This window comes from Chamaea fasciata, unplaced genomic scaffold (assembly GCF_029207755.1).
Source record: "Chamaea fasciata isolate MVZ Bird 193981 ecotype frontalis unplaced genomic scaffold, bChaFas1.0.hap1 SCAF_26, whole genome shotgun sequence".
NCBI classification, from domain to species: domain Eukaryota; kingdom Metazoa; phylum Chordata; class Aves; order Passeriformes; family Sylviidae; genus Chamaea; species Chamaea fasciata.
In genome coordinates, this window is record NW_027094111.1 from 4,275,533 (window position 1) to 4,291,535 (window position 16,003).

Here is a 16,003-nt window from a genome sequence, read left to right on the forward strand (position 1 = left end):
GGAAGATGTCACATTCCAGACCCAGGATGGTGCAAAATCACTCTGTGAAGGGACCATCCTTTCACTTGGCACATTTGCATTTGTCCTACTTCTATTCCTGTAGACCTAAAAAATCATCAAATTCCTCCTCCCTGATACGCAGTACCACCCTCCCCAGGATGCTATACCACAGCATTTGAGCAGAACATGTCAGGACTACACAGAAAATATTTTAAGATCCTACCCTGCGTCAGGAACTCCCCCAAACTCACGTCTGTTCTGATTTCACTTCACCCCAAATCACCTGGACAGTCAAAAGAAGAGACAAAATATGAACATGAACAATACCTGCTTTATTTTACAGCTTCTCTGTACAATTTGTTTTTAAAAAGAAGTAAGAAGAAATGATACTAAAAAGCAAAACCTCAGGCTGTTACGCCTGCAATGAGCATTGCCTACAGTTGGCACAGCCCAGCTGACTGCAGCCAGGCTGAGCTCTGTCTCAGCCCCGATGTGTATTTACCACGAACCTTCAGAAACCAGTAACTGAGAGCAAAAAGCTGCAGCCAAGGAGTGGCTTGTGCTGAATTCCACAACCCCTGAGCAGTTGAACAGGCGGGTTAGTGATTGCCACAAGCTGTGAGGACCCAGGGACTCTCAGGAAGTGTTGCAGATCCTGACAGCCACCAAGAACACAGATGGCCAGTTGTGTCCTGTCCCCTGCTTCCAGGGCAGCAACAGGACAGGGCTCATGCCCTCCCCAGGATAGGGCCTCTAGTCACTGTCCTAGCTAGTGCAAGGGTGATATTAGGTTGTTCCTGCTGGCTCCTCACAGCAGCCACCCTGCACAGTGCCAGGGTGCCTGGCCCTGCAGGCCACAGAGGTTTCTCTGGATGTGTGTCCTAGGGAGCTTGCAAAGTCATTCCCTCACTAGGAACAATCATTGAGGATTTCTAACCAGCCAAGACTGGTGGATTTCTCTAGCCCCACTGTCTTGGGTAAACGGTATTTGTCACAGTTAGACAACATCTATGACATGTGATGGCTGCAACAGTCCTGCACAGATGTTACAGGGATAATGAACATGGGACTCAGGCTGCTGATCCAACCTGCTCCATCGCTCTCCTCCCCACAGAAGCGTTCAGTGGAAATGCCTGGGAGAGCAGCACCAACCCCAGCCACTGCTGACTGAGCCAGTCCTCAGGAATGGCACCACCAGGACGTGTCTCTGCTTCACACCAACCTCCCAAAGCAGGAGAGGGACACCCTCCAAGCCTGTAACCAAAAGGCCTGGGGCAGCACAGGGCTGGAGCTCCTCTGCCCTGGAGAGCCAGGAGAGCAGGAGCAGGGGTCCTGTGCTCGTATGGCAAGGAGATGCCAAAGCCATGCTTCAATGAAACAGTGTCTCTGAGAGGACACACAGATCCTGTCCTGTTCAGAGGTTTCTGAGTGTGCCAAGCAATCAGATCCCAGGTCAAAAACCTTCCCACTTGGTTCTCATCAGCAGCTCTCAGCCTGGCTGGAGAACAGTCATGTCCTGCCTCCAGCCATGCACTGGACTTGTGTGTTCAGGTCACAGCATCTCCATTGCACAAATCTCCCTGGAAGGAGCATCATCACTGCTCACATTATCCCATCAGCAATTCCCTCCTGCCAGGACCCTGCTGCTCAGGAGGAACCAGCAGTCCAGAGCCATTCCTGCAGTGCCAAGCCCTCCCACAGCCACGCCTGTACAAAGGGATACACCTCCACCAGGAGAGGGAGAGAATCCTTCAAAAGCCTGCAGGTGGGAACAGCTGTCCCCAGCCCAGCTTCTGAGGAAAGCTGGTCCTTGGGGAAGAGCTTCTTTGGACCAGCAGCTTAGGGATATCCCTGCTCAGGAGGTGAGCTGGTTCCTGTGTTCATCCTGCAGGAACACAGTGTGTCCCATGCTTCTACAAACTCCAGGACATCCAGCCCACTGAGTCACAGAAAACCACAGCAGGGTTGAAAGGGAGCACACTGGAAGAGGAGGTCTTTGCCTGCAGGGCCTGGCTTGGGCAGCTCTCCAGGCACAGGCTCCAGCTGGGCTTTGCCTGGAACAGGGGCCTCCCTGCCTTTAGCACATGCCTATCTAATCTACATATGAATATATCCATCTCTGTCTGGGCAGATCCCACAGCAGCCACAGGCCATACTTTCCACCCACCGGGAAAACACTTATTTGTGCTAATAAGCAATAAATAAAGAGAAAAACCAGAGCACTAGCCCCAGCAGGGATTTACTCTGGGGCTGGACTGGGTCTCCCCAGGGCTGCTCTCACGGGAGCCCAGCTGTGAGCTGGGATGCCAACCCCCCACAGCACCAGGCATTGGTACACAGGGAGCATGAAACCATTCCCACATTGCACGAGGAAGATGAGAGCAATTACATATTAAAATCATAATTCCCCAAGTATTTCAATGCACTCCAGGGGCCTCAGGATCTCTAATCTGATCAGAGACACTTGCTGCCCCATAGGAGGTGTCTCCACTTTGCACAAGGGTGCAAGGAGCCAGGAAACCCCCAGACTGGGAGTCACCAAAGCAAAAGGCAGGCAGAGCTACAGGCTCCCAGCTGAGGCAGCCAGGGCACAGAAATAACCAGATTTCACCGAATTTCAGTGTGAAGACCTCCCTTGAAGGCTCTGAAAGTTTCGATGTAGGAGGGAGCTCAGTGATAGAGCTCAGATGTGGGAGGCAATGACAGCAGCCGTGGCAGACAGATAACGAGCCAGATCATCACAGCAGACAATACTCAGGTAGGGGAGCTGTCCCTCCCGTGGAGGTGGGTGGTTTCACAGAGGGGATGATGGGAGTTCACTGAGGTTCAGGACCACACCTGAGCAGGGCCCAGGGACACCCAGCTCCAACACCTCTTTTCCAGGAAAGGGGAAGCCATGGAGGAGGGCGGCAGGCTGCGTGCCAAGGCAGGGCAAGCCCTGGAAAGCAGATGTGGTCCCAGTTCCCACCCTGCATCACAGCACGTGCCCTAGCATGCCATGTCCTTGTTTTTGCTGCTTTATGCATTTGTCCTAAAAATGCACAACACACTCCAGATCTCCAAAAGCCTTCCTCATCCCGGAGAGCCCCACAGCTCCTGTACCACATACAATTACAGAATGGTTTGGGTAGGAAGGGACCTTAAAGATCATCTCACTCCAGCCCCTGCCATGGGCAGGGACACCTTCCACTATCCCAGGTTGCTCCAAGCCCTGTCCAGTGGCCTTGAACACTTCCAGGAATTCAGAGGCAGTCACACCTTCTCTGGGCACCCTGTATCAGGGCCTCCCCACCCTCAGAGAGAAAGTTTTCTCTCCAATATCCCATGTAACCCTGCCCTCTGGCAGTGGGAAGCCATTCCCCCTTGTCCTGTCCCTCCAGTCCCTCTCAATGGAATGGGCTCTGAGATCTTCTGGAGCCTTCTCCAGGCTGAACAGCCCCAGCTCTTCCAGCCTGGCTCCACAGCACTGGTGCTCCAGCCCTCAAAGCATCTCTGTGGCCTCCTCTGTATTCCCTCCTCATCAAATCCAGCCCATCTCTGGAGACACAGTCCCTGAGGGACAGGGAGAGGGTCTATAGTAACTACTGCTAAAACCTGAGGTGTGTAAAGCTCTGGGGAGGTCATGACCAAAGAGATTTTATTACTTTTCGTGTTTTGCAAGACTCTGTAGGAAATCCATTTCATCATAAAGCAAAAAGAAGCTGCACAGAGAAAATACAGGAAAAAGCATCAGAAATGAGAAGCAGAAACCACAGTGAAGTCTAAGGCAGAAACCAAGCATAAATCTCTGGAGCACTGGGAGTGATCGCAGGGCACACGTTTAAACTAGATCACAACTGATAGTTTATGACATTATCAACACAAAAATAATCACTGTCACCTGCTGTCCTTTAGTTTAACATTTTTACATCAGTTGCAGGTGGGTCAGGTTCCTCCAAGCCATCCATGCCAGGAAACTTTGCACTCCCTTTCCTGGTACACCCCCCAGGTCACAGTGGGACAACAAGCTAATTTTTAGTGATCCTGGCCAGAGTGTGCTTCCCAGGCACACCTTCCACAGTCACCCAAAAATCAACAGCACTGACACAACCAACTCCCAGTGATCCAGGCTGCCAGCAGCCTTGGCTCTTGCAGAGTCTGACCAGTGGAGTTAAGAGCAGCACAGCTCAGGAGAAAGGATTAGTAACAAATTTATACTGCAGAGTGGTCCAGTTCCATTCCAAAGCCCCTCTTGGATGAAAGGCAGGCCCAGGCATGCAAAAATCCCCAAAATTATCACCCAGGCTGCTGCAGTTGTCTGGAAACATTTGTTTCTGGAGCTGCAGTCAGAGTTTTCCAGCACTGCCCTGTCTCTGTGCTGTCCCCGTTCCCAGCACCGCAGCCCAGGCTGCATCTGCCCCCTCAGCTGACAGAAGTGACATTTGCACGCAGTTTTCCAGTTCTGTCTTCTGTCAAATTTTTCTGATTTCCTTATAAAGACAAAATTCAGTTGTTTTCTCTGTTGATCTTTACAAACAAAATGATGAGTCAAAGAGTGGTTTGCTAAGGGACAGGTTAGCCTGCATTTCTTTAAGTACATCTCTAATGCACCTGCCATCATCCAGGGGCTTTTCAGGTAGCCAAAGTATATGTATTAAAAAAAAAAAATAAATCTGAATTTTTATTTGAACTCCAGCAGGTGGCAATAAAATCACCTGTAAGGAGCTGCTTGGTAATTTTTAAAATGCAAGAACTGCATGCCACGAAGAATTTTCTCTATGACTGATCAAGTTAAATTGTCAGGGGCAAGAAAAAAATAAAATACTGAGAATCTAACTCTGTTCTAGCTCTCTTGGAGCCCCTTTAGGCACTGGAAGGGGCTCTGAGGTCTCCCCGAAGCCTTCTCCAGGTGAACATCACCCAGAATGGCTCCAGAACAGAGGGGCTCCATGGAGCCCTCAGAGCATCTCCACGGCCTCTTCTAGACTCTGTCCAGCAGTTCCTCGTCCTCCTTGTGTCGGGGACCTCACAGAGGGGGATGCAGCACTGCAGGTGGGGTCTCACACAAATACAACTTACACATGAGATTAATTTCCAATTCACTGGTACCTTTAGAAAAAGCAGGAATTCACACAATCAAACACAAACATAAGAAGTTTATTCCTGTCCTGGTGGACTCGCAGGGCTGGGGATGGCTCCTCATCTGTAGCCAACGATTCCTTCAGGCCAGTCCTAGTTGAAAAGTCTCTCTTCTCTCCCCATGAAAGTGATTTGCTTGGTTATTCACAGGTATAACCATTTTCCATAATAGGAGACATTCACTGAATTTTGATGGAATGGACCATCACTCCATCCTGTTTCCAGGGATCAAACAGCCTGCCAGCAGAGCACACCAGGGGCTGTGCTCAGGGACTGCACACACAGCACTGACACCACAATGGGCCAAAATGAGACATTCGAGAAAATCTTGTTCGTTTGAGGAGGGTTAGAGCTGAATCAAACATCAAAACTTTTGGATTTTAAGTTGCCAAACATGTTTGGTTTTGGATGTTTCTTTAAGTTGGCAAACATACTTGTTATAGGATTAACTCTAATCCTGTTTTCATGGCCAAGTCTCCAAAATAACCTCATGCCAGCTTCTTAATTTACACTTCTGCAGTAGCTGTTGTTAGGAGACTGTACATTCCTGCTATTCAGCAAGATTAGTACAATGCTGCATGTAAAAAGGATTAAGCATAGGAAAAAAGAGTGTCTTTCTGAGGGATTCTGGTAATGTCTGCCCAGCTGAACTGAAAAACAAAGCCAAATTGATCTCCAGGACATGCCAGAACGCCACTATAGAAAAAAAGGGATTTTGAAGTCAATACACACATGCACATGAATTTTCACCTCTTGAAAGCAGATCTGCACAGGCACACAGGCTACCTTCCATCCTCCCTGGAAAGATCCAAATGGAGGAATACTGAAAACACACCACTGGGTGCATCCTACTCTCTTCACAGTCCTCCTTTGAAACAAAAACTAACAAGCCAAGGCAAAGCCAAACTCTTGGTATTCATGTAAGTGCGAGGTAGCTCACCTTCATATGGCTGAAGTTTCCCCACAGGACTCGGCACTTCACAGGAACAAAAGCCCAAGATCACAACTTCCCATTTGTTTCATCATCATTTCCCAAACCAACATTCAGAATTAATTTTTCTTCATGAGAAATTTCTTTGATTTTGCTTACAATGGTTTTCTGTCTGATCTTAAGCATCAGGATACTCCAAGGAAACACTCAAAACAGAGAAACTACTAGCAAAGCTCTTGTGTGGACGTAGCAGATTCAAATAAGGTTTTTATTCCAAAGAAGCAGTTATGAGTTTCTCTTCTCCTCCCTGCACGATCCAAAGAATATACCAGAAGGGTGTACCTAACACATGGGAACTTGGACCCTTGGAAATCAGCCACAAAGCAAAGGCTTCAAAAGATGTTTATTAGGAAAACTGGACATTACAAGAGGGCCAAACAGATTGTACAAGGCACGTGCAGTTTCTGATACAATGGAGTGAACAAGAAAAGTCTGCAAATACAGGTAACAACACACCCACCTGATCTGCTACCATCAATGCTCAGGTCACTTGCCATGAAAGGCAGGTGCTGGGGTTCTTCAGGCAGGCAGCCAATCCCTGGGATGTTTCACATTTCCTGCAGAAGTACAGATTGCACACAGAGCTTTATTGACCATTAAAACAAAATCACTGCTCAGGAATTCCTACATCCAAGTATGGCATTAATATACCATACCTCATAAAATGTTATTTGTTTGCATTTAAGGTCATCTAGATTTCATGTTCTTATAATGCATTTTTCCTCACAGATAATAAAACCTTGCTGTCTACACATGATTCTGCCTAGCAAAGCACATCTGAGACTGCTTTCTTAGCTAAGAAAGAGATCCAGACTTAATTACCTGCCAAAACAAGGTAATTCAGATGTATTGACAGGCAAGTCCTTTATACCCCACATCAGAGAATTGAGATACATATTAGCTAATGCTTTTATTAGGCTTTAGAACGAACATGTCCTAAACTTTACCAAACCCAGGAATTCCTGTCTTCAAAGCTCAGCTAACAGCAACCAGCAATCCTCCATCACAGAGTGGAGAGCAAAACTCACTGAGCTCAGCAGAGAAAAATGAGCATGACCAGCTCAATAGTTTCTAGCAACAAGTATTACACTAACACTAATTCTCAATGAGGAAAATGAATAGGAAAAAATGTCTCACTGAACAGATTGGTGAATTTGCATCTGTGTCTGTATCTTAAAGGAGAAATTAATACTGCAAGAATCGTTAAAATTCTAATTCTCAAATTAGCCTCTTCTCCTCCCCATACAATACATAATAAAGGCCCTGTTTCTTGCCATTTTGGAATGGTTTCAGCAGCTGTCTGATCAATCTGACAGATGTCCATAAATCCAACATCTGTCCATAAACTTTAAGGACTGTATCAGAAAAAAACCAAAACAGATTAATTATCCAGAGCTTGGTTGCCAACCCTTCACCCCCAGCCCCAAGCTCTAAACTTACCTCCTCTGTTGCAACATAGCTGTTGGATATGCTATAAATAAAGACAAACATTTCAATCAACACTGAAATTAATCAATGGAGAGAACCACAGCTAAGGCACACAGCACCTAAGCCTTCCTCAGACACATCAGACCACCAGGACCAGAAAGGAGTACCTGCCACCAGACTGCACACTTCAAGTCCATGCTTTAGTGCCCATCACAGTGTCTATCCTTCATCATCTAAAAACAGACCAGAAATAATGGCATTTCAAAGAGGAGAAAGTTATTAAAACAAAGAGCACAGATCCTGCAATCCTAGCCCATGGAAAAGAGGGAGCTGGCATTCAGCAGATACAAAAGCAGCAAACATGAATAAAACATAATTCACAATCTCAGGAAAGGCTCTTCATGAACGCGGTGAATAATTTGAGATTGCTAGGTAGTAATATTAATATGCAAATAGTTAATCAACTCTCACACACACTGTTTACAGAACTGCAGTGAGCATGAGCAGGTGTTACACCATCCTTCTGCCTCTCTATAAAACCACAGGTAATGGAAACAAAGTCACCTACTTCACATGCCATCAAATATCCCAAATTACTGAGGTAGACTTGGAAAGATCCTTACTGGGTTTTTTTCAAAATAAGCTACAACTCTTTGCATCATACAATTATCTGTAAGCTATATCTCGACTGAATCTGGAAACAAGAATGCAGGTCATGTTTACCTGAGCTACCTGCTTTAGCTCACTAAAGGAAATGTGACATACTGCCAGAGCTGATTTCAGCTGTTTTTACACTTCAGTTTTTGAATACCAGTTTAGAGGTTTATAATGAATATGCACATTTCTTGACTTTAGCAGTAAGACTTTCTTCTTTTTAATTCTGTTCCTCCTGCTATTTTTTAGATGCTTCTCTTAAGCACGCAGAATAAAAAGAAATCGCAGCTATTGTGGGACAGATCATCATCTTTTCCAAACTGGCCATTAAGAAGAGACAAACTGTTCAGAGATGGGTCAACCTGAACATCCTGCAGATGAGATAAAATGCAACAGTCACTTCACTAACATCTGCTCAGGCAATTCATAACATTATGCAGCAGTGACATTAACTGGTGTTTGCTTACTCTTTTTTTAAGACAAGGCAAGGATTGAAAGTCTTAAATTATTCTGATGTACTCTTGTGAATGACAAATAAGTGGCTGCAAGATTTTGTGTTGCTTATGCAAGTGTAAGTGATGTTACCTGTCAAGGTGTCACCAGCAAGGTGCTACTGCAGGAGGCAGTGCACTACCACACTCCCCAAGAGCGTCTTCTGAGACTAACAGCCAAAAGCCCTGAACACAAAGCAGCCAATTCCAGAGAAACTAGAGATTTTAAGATTCAAGAACTGTGATCACAACATCCTGTCTCTCTAAAAAATGAATGAAGCCTGAAGAGATCAAGAGGCATGAACTAAGGCAGGCTGATGATCCAGCACATGCCAGCGACCAGAGATCAAAGAACCCAGAGGAAAATCACTTGCCTCAAATGGAAGCAACCAAAAAATAACTGTTTGAAGAAGCTGTGAAGGTTGATGGGGTCCTGCCATCAGTGTTGCTGATGTAAAACTCTAAAGCTCACTCAAACCAAGCTGACTTCTGGACCTAAAACTCTTGGGTGACAAGACATGCAATTTGTATCAGAAAGGGCTCAGACAACAGAGCAAAACCACAATGCCAAAAAAGGCTTGATCTCGTCCCTCCTGTTGCCTCTGGTAATGCTCTGGAAGATGGAAACTCTTCCAACTCAGCAGTGCCAGGAAGGCAGGACTACAGAGATGGGGACACCTCAACAGAATGGGAAGGTTTTTAGAGTCAGTGAAGCAGAATCACCTCTAACAACACCACCTCAAACATCACCTACTACTGCCACACCTCAGACATTACCCTGGACTCTGAGTGATGTCAGGAGGTCCTATTCATGGACAGAACCCACCAAAAATGAACAAAAGCACAGTAAATATTTTACTTGTTGTGAACATAAGCCAGGTAGGAGGCTGGAAGACCAAGCCTTGAAGAGCCATCATGAAAAGGGGAAAAGGTCCAAGCCCAAAGAGGAAAGGGTCACACATGAAGTGGAAACACAGACAAGCACAGACCTCTGTGGCAAAACATATAAAAGCTGAAAAGCTGCAGGCAAAGCTACACTTTTTGTTTGGATTTCTGCAAGACCAGGAACTTCCCTGAGAGAAACTGGAAAGGATGCAGGTGTATAGGGCCTGACGCCTTTGTGACCAAAGAGAGAGAGGCTGCAGGCATAGGTCAAGCACAAAGAAAGCAAGGGTTGAGCAAGGGAAAGGTGCACCAATGCCTTACCTCTCTCCAGCTCCCAAGGGCTGCCCTCCTTCAGCCAGGTCATGCAGCTCTGTGCTGCTCTTCACCAGGTATCAATGGGCAAAACACCAGAACTATTTGGTTCAATTCTTCTCCCAACCCAAATCACAGGTGAAAAAAGCAGGCACTGAGCTCCACTTCTGAGAACACAACTGATTTTTATCCTCCTCTGCCTCTCTTGTTGTGTCAGTCTTACAAATATTCCACCTGAGCCTTGCAAAGCAGCAGGTACCTGAGAAGGCACTGAGAGTCAGGTGACACCCAAAAAGGCATTTTCAGACAAATATAATGAGCAGTTACACAAACATTTCTCTATCTCACCTCTACTAATAAAGCTCATTAAAACACAGCTTCCTCATCACTTCAACTTAAAATACAGAAAACCAGGAAGATGTGAAATACTAGTTTCCTTTTTTTTTCTTCTTAAATGTTTGCAAGGAGAATCAGTTCTAAACTGTGAGGTAAATATGAGCCAAGCCTTCTGACCATGCTGACTAGTGGTGCATGATGAACCATAAGTGATTGAGAGAGACAAAGCCCAAGTCCAGGAAATGTAAAAAAATACCTAGAAAAGGAAAAATATTCAAAAAATATAGCAATAAGTAGGAGTCATATAATCTGTCCAACTTCTCTACTTGTCAGTTATTACTTCTTTTATTTTTTCCCCAGTGTAAGGTTGCAAAGGGGCACTGAGCAGCCATATACTGGTATGCCCAAATTCCTCCAGTCCAGATTCGGCTGAAATTTGTGTGAAACTCTGTAAGAAGCAATTATAAATACTTCAAAAACAAGTTTTGCCAGAGCAGTTTCAATTCAAAAACCACTGGGCTAAAAATAAACTAGATTTAAGTAGTGGAGCATATCTTGATTATTCCAGGTATTATTCTAACAAGTTTAAGAGCATGGTACCCAGGACAAGAATCCAGGATGTGACTGATACTTGTGTTCTAGTAATCTCTTTCCACCTGTTTCCTGTTCTGCCAGACATCAGCCAGCAGCTACATCAGTCAGGCAGTGAAGAGCAGCAGTGCCCTGCAGGCTACAACCCACAGCACTGCCACAGGCCAAGAGTCACCTACAGGGAAATAGGAATTTTGCTAGATGTTTGTAATTTTAAAAGCATATCCAGGCTCCAACTGACTTCATACTGTGCCACAGCTTTAGTATCCTAGTGTGTGTGCAGAGGCTGTAATACCTGATGGCATAAATGAAGTCCTGAAATCCTTACAGGAAAGCCAGCAATCAAACTTCTGCACACGTACAAGGAGAGGTAACTTACCAACTCAATTCATACAGCATCATGAATGTTCTTCAGGGATTATGAGATGGGATGAGAATGGAAGCTAAAACATTATTAGTAGATAAAGGAGTCCAGGCTCTCGTGTACTGAAGATATAAAAATGAGATTTAACGTCTTCAGAGCCTGATTTCTGATTGCTGTTAATAACTATAGTTTCTAAAATAGCTTATTTAGACAACTAATAGAGAAAAAAAAAAGTGTGCATTTACACAGCCATAGGCTTTTGCTTCTCCCTTCATTCTGCCACCAGCCATCTTCCTACAGGCAGCTGTAAGACACCTGCACTGGCTCAACTGTTTCAATGACAGGACTGAACCATGAGTGTAACAAGCAAATGAACATCTAATCACACTTACATCTCAATTTTCATCAAGCAATCCTATCTCTGTAAGTAACTGCAATCATTCTCAGGCTCTTGGTATTAAAGTCTGATTGTGGGCTTTTTTCTCACTAAAGGTTTTGTGGTCTCAGTTTGGAACAGAGAAGAATTTTTTGCTAACACAAGCAGAGGCTCTGTGCATCAAAAAGGAGTCTGTCTTTGCTTGAGATCCACCTGGCTCTGCCAGTCCCACGCTTCCTCCTGGAAGTCTTCTTACATATTTATACACTGCAGTTCCTCCATGCCCAAGGGATTAATCAATTCAGGCATCATTATCTAATTTTCACCTACCAACACAGTACCTGACAATAGAGAATCAATGTGAATTATGTACCCCATGTTTCTGTTACATCAAGAGCAAAGTTCACAGTCTCTATGGCCAGATCCAGCTCAGTATCTGAAAAACATGTATTTTTAAATAGAAAAAAATAGTTACACCAAACATCCTTGTGGTCTTTCCTGTGTTAATTAACTTATTACTAGAGCTTTGCAAGAAAAACAATGGTTAAAAAGATGTAAAACACACAACTTCTCTGCATTTCAAGCTTGTAGGAGCTCAAAGTAAAACAGCAACAGAAGAGAGCACAGATATCATTTAGTGTTAGTACTTCCTACTCCTCTCCTGGTTACCCAGCCTACAAGCAAGTTGCTACTTTGGGTTTGGATTTCATGCTAAGAAAAAGCTGTTCCACTGCTGCTGTGATTTTCGCCATACACTTGTAAAGCAGTTTTCTCCTGTATCCTTTCTCCAAAGGATAAAGTCCTAGTGGGACTAACAGAGCTGAGAGGAAGAGATGAAAATGGAAAGATACAGCCCACTCCAAGCATTCTCTTAACAACAACAACAACAAAGTTTATGTTGCTTTCTTATAAAAAACCTTACAACTTTACCAGCTTTCTGCTCCCTACCTAAATACTACTGCTACTTTCTACCTAGTCATCATATTTAGAAAGATTTAAGACATAACAACACAGAAGACTGAGACTACATCATCAGATTACATCAGATTTCTTTTAATGCAACTTGGATATTACTGCAAGTGCTCCTTTAACTGCCTGTGCAAAATTCCTCTGGAAACTTTTACTTCAATTCAGGGTTTTAGACTTCACATACATTTTTGCTTCAAAAACCTGAGATGACTTTACTTGCCTGATATGCACAGCCCAGAAGTGGAGTCTACTGCTCTGTGATGGGCACATTTTCAGGAAAGCAACATGACCCACTCCAGAAGCACAGCCCAAATATGTTCTTCAGAGATATTTCAGGGAGATTGAAGTCAAACAGCAAGCTCCTCCAGCATGCTGCCTGCCAGACACCTCCAGAGCACACTTGGAACAGTCCTTCAACAAGATCCTGTAATGCACAAGGGGTGCCACCATCTTTCCAGTCTTTGGGTGGAACTCCCCCACTCACCCACACAGATCTGTGTCACTTGCTTTATTCCCTGTCTAACCTAGTAGAAACAGCAGCCACTATCTGCATCTCACATGCCTCACTCATTTCTCCTTGTATAAGGGCATTATCACCAGATTATTGTATTCTTTAACTGAAAGGAAAACCTGTAACTTGCCAGCAGTTGTCCTCAGCTGGGGAATGGTCACTACCTGCCTACATCTGAAGCTGTACACCTGAAATCATTTTACATATTTCACTGTTTAGGCCTTCCTGCTCAACTCCTGGAAACTTCTTTATGATTCCTTTAATGTAGCTCCTCATTCTGCCAAGGAGAGGCTGCCAGCCAAGTATGGAAACATGGCCACATGTAATATCAAGGAGATGTAACCAACACCAGTATCCTGGCTCTTCCCTAGCTCTCATTCTCAACAAAACCTGAACAAAACCTGCACTGCGGCCAAACGAGAAAATAGAGCATTAGTGTGAGAAATTAATGAAGTCAGCTTTGTTTTCAAAGACCTGTGTGTACTTAAAAATATTTGTTCCAGCCAGCTCAAACAAATTACAGACCTCTGAGACATACTCCACTCTTCATTACTAAGAGACCTTCAGAAGGGAGAATAAAGCCCATTAGTGAAGAAGACTGTCTATACTGGTCTGATGTACAACTGTTTTCCTAAATGTCTGGTGTCCCCTCTTCTTCCCAAGGTCAATCATTCTGTAGAAGTAGAGTAGAAAACTTTCTGAGCTAATTCACTTCCTCTCTTCACTCACATAAAAAAAGCACTGAAAAGAGCCTGTCTCAGTAGGAACTGCTCAGAAGATCCTATCTGCAGACACTTGCTTTCAGTTGCACTTGACAGTTCAAACAAGACAAATCTACCCAAAAATTCAGTTATTTTCTTCAGAATGCCAAAAACCTCTATCCTGCAGAAATAATCTTCACGGAAAGTCAGGATATCACACCTGAATCCCAGGAACTCAAATATATGGCCTTTGTATAATTAGAGAACAGAAAACACAGAATCAGTATAAAAAGTTCAAATGAGTGAAAATTACTGAAGTTAAAGGAATAAACATGCCAGGTGCTGCCTCTGAGAAGGATGATTATTCCCACTGCAAAACCGGACTCTAAACCCTTATGCTAGAGTCTAGACTTTGCTATAATGGAAGAACACTGCTTTTCATGTATTTCTGAAATGCAAATTTCCATTACTACTTATTCCTCAATCAAAGAAGGGGTGAAGCTAATCACAGCAATTAAGACCTGAATAACCACATTAGTTTTCTTCCATATGAATAAATAAACACTCTGCCCATCCCACACTGAACACATCTCACACCAGAAAAATCACAAGGAGCTACTCAAATACTTGCACATCTGTATCTCACTGCAGCAACTTCTACTGATACAGCCACACATTTGATGCTCTTCAGCTGCTTCTATTTTAAAACTCAGCCTAGATGCTGAAAGGTTTTTTCAAGCTATTTCCAATGAAAGAAAGAAGATGACCTACATTGGTGGAGATAGCTCTCTGGCCACACAGCCTCCCACAGTGGGGAAGGTGCAGCCTTCCCTGTATGGACCTCACTTTGGCCCAGTGAAATAGATTTAATTTGTGACCTTTAGATTTTTCATGCTACACTGCAAACCCTTCTGAACCCACTCCTAAGGCATGGAGATGAAAACATCTATTTGACATGAGAGAAAAGGCTAGAACTTTACAAGCAAGAGTCAGTCAAGTAAAAAAGGAGAGTGGGAAAAAAGCACATTTATTTTCTATGAACTGCCATGAAAGAAACATAGAAAAGATTTCATGTTTACCAGAACATTAAAGAAAATATATGTTCTAATGCTTCACAAACATGATGAATGAAGAATGATATTTTTTTGCATAAAATGATTTTATGAGCAAATTAGCTCCTAAGTGCATGCCTACATTTCTCTGCAGCATTTATCATCTAGAAATGCTGACAAAATTGTTAACTCAAGTTCTCATACTTCATGTAGATCAGGAATAATATCAAAGAAATTTGAAGAACCCTGCCATATTTTCACCTTTACATACCACATTAAAAAATCATTTGAAAAACTGCAAGGTCCATCCAAAAAATCTCAAACCTTGCAACAGGGCTTCGCATCTGCACCAGCAGCTTGTTGGCTCAACAGACCCAGGTTTTTCTCCTCATTCTCTCCACATGAGGAGACAAGTACAGGTGAACATCCAACCAACAGTGGGAGAGGAAAGGAAGAGTAGAAGTGAGAAGCTACAAGGCCACCATTAAGGCTTTAAGCACCCTCATTTCTCAGGAACCTTAAATCCAATGTCTCTACTCGTAATTATTGGTTTCTACAGTATCAGAGTAGCAAGAACTGCTTCCAGAGAGCAACCTTGTTGTATCAAGGGGAAAAGCACTGATGGTCAAGTATCACTTTGGATCTGAATGAGAAGCAGCTGAGAAATCCTGGCAAGTTCACCAGGAGAACTGCTACAGACTCACTCCTCAACCTGAAATTGAATTTTCCTCTGACCTATATGTTCAGCTCAGCAGTGCTCTATCAAAAAGCCTACAGACTGCTTATTAGATGTAATGCAATGTATTAGCATCCTACAAATGTACAGCTGTAGATTTGGAAAATCAAAGCTACAGAAATCTAAACCAACATGTATAGCATAAAGACCGACTAGGTATTCATTAATAGGGTCTTTGTAGTGAACCCCTAAATAATAGCTGAAAGAACATCAGTGGGGCAGAAAAACAAATCTGACAGAAATGGTTATGGTTAAGAGTCATCTATAAAGCTGCGTCCACCAAAAATTTTGAACTGAATCCAGAACTGTTCGGAAACAGAAGAATAAAGGTGGCTGCTCAACTTTCTGGAGTAAGCATAATTTTTTATTTATGAGCTTACTGCTCAGCTATCTGGCTATTAAAGGACCTTTTTATGATCTACACTCCTCCAGTTTTTGACCCTGTTGAACTTGACTTGCAGAATGCTAGTGTGCTGATATTCTCCTGG

The 16,003-nt window shown here is 43.9% G+C and overlaps 1 long non-coding RNA gene across 1 annotated transcript; it reads right to left on the reverse strand.

Moving 5' to 3' along the window:
• Positions 1 to 1,961: 1,961 nt before the first annotated feature.
• LOC136301455 (uncharacterized) lies at positions 1,962 to 11,480 on the reverse strand. Its single transcript, XR_010723877.1, has 3 exons — positions 10,228 to 11,480; positions 9,889 to 10,138; positions 1,962 to 7,770 (listed from the first exon to the last, which is right to left on the reverse strand). It is a non-coding gene; the product is annotated as an uncharacterized lncRNA (long non-coding RNA).
• Positions 11,481 to 16,003: the final 4,523 nt, after the last annotated feature.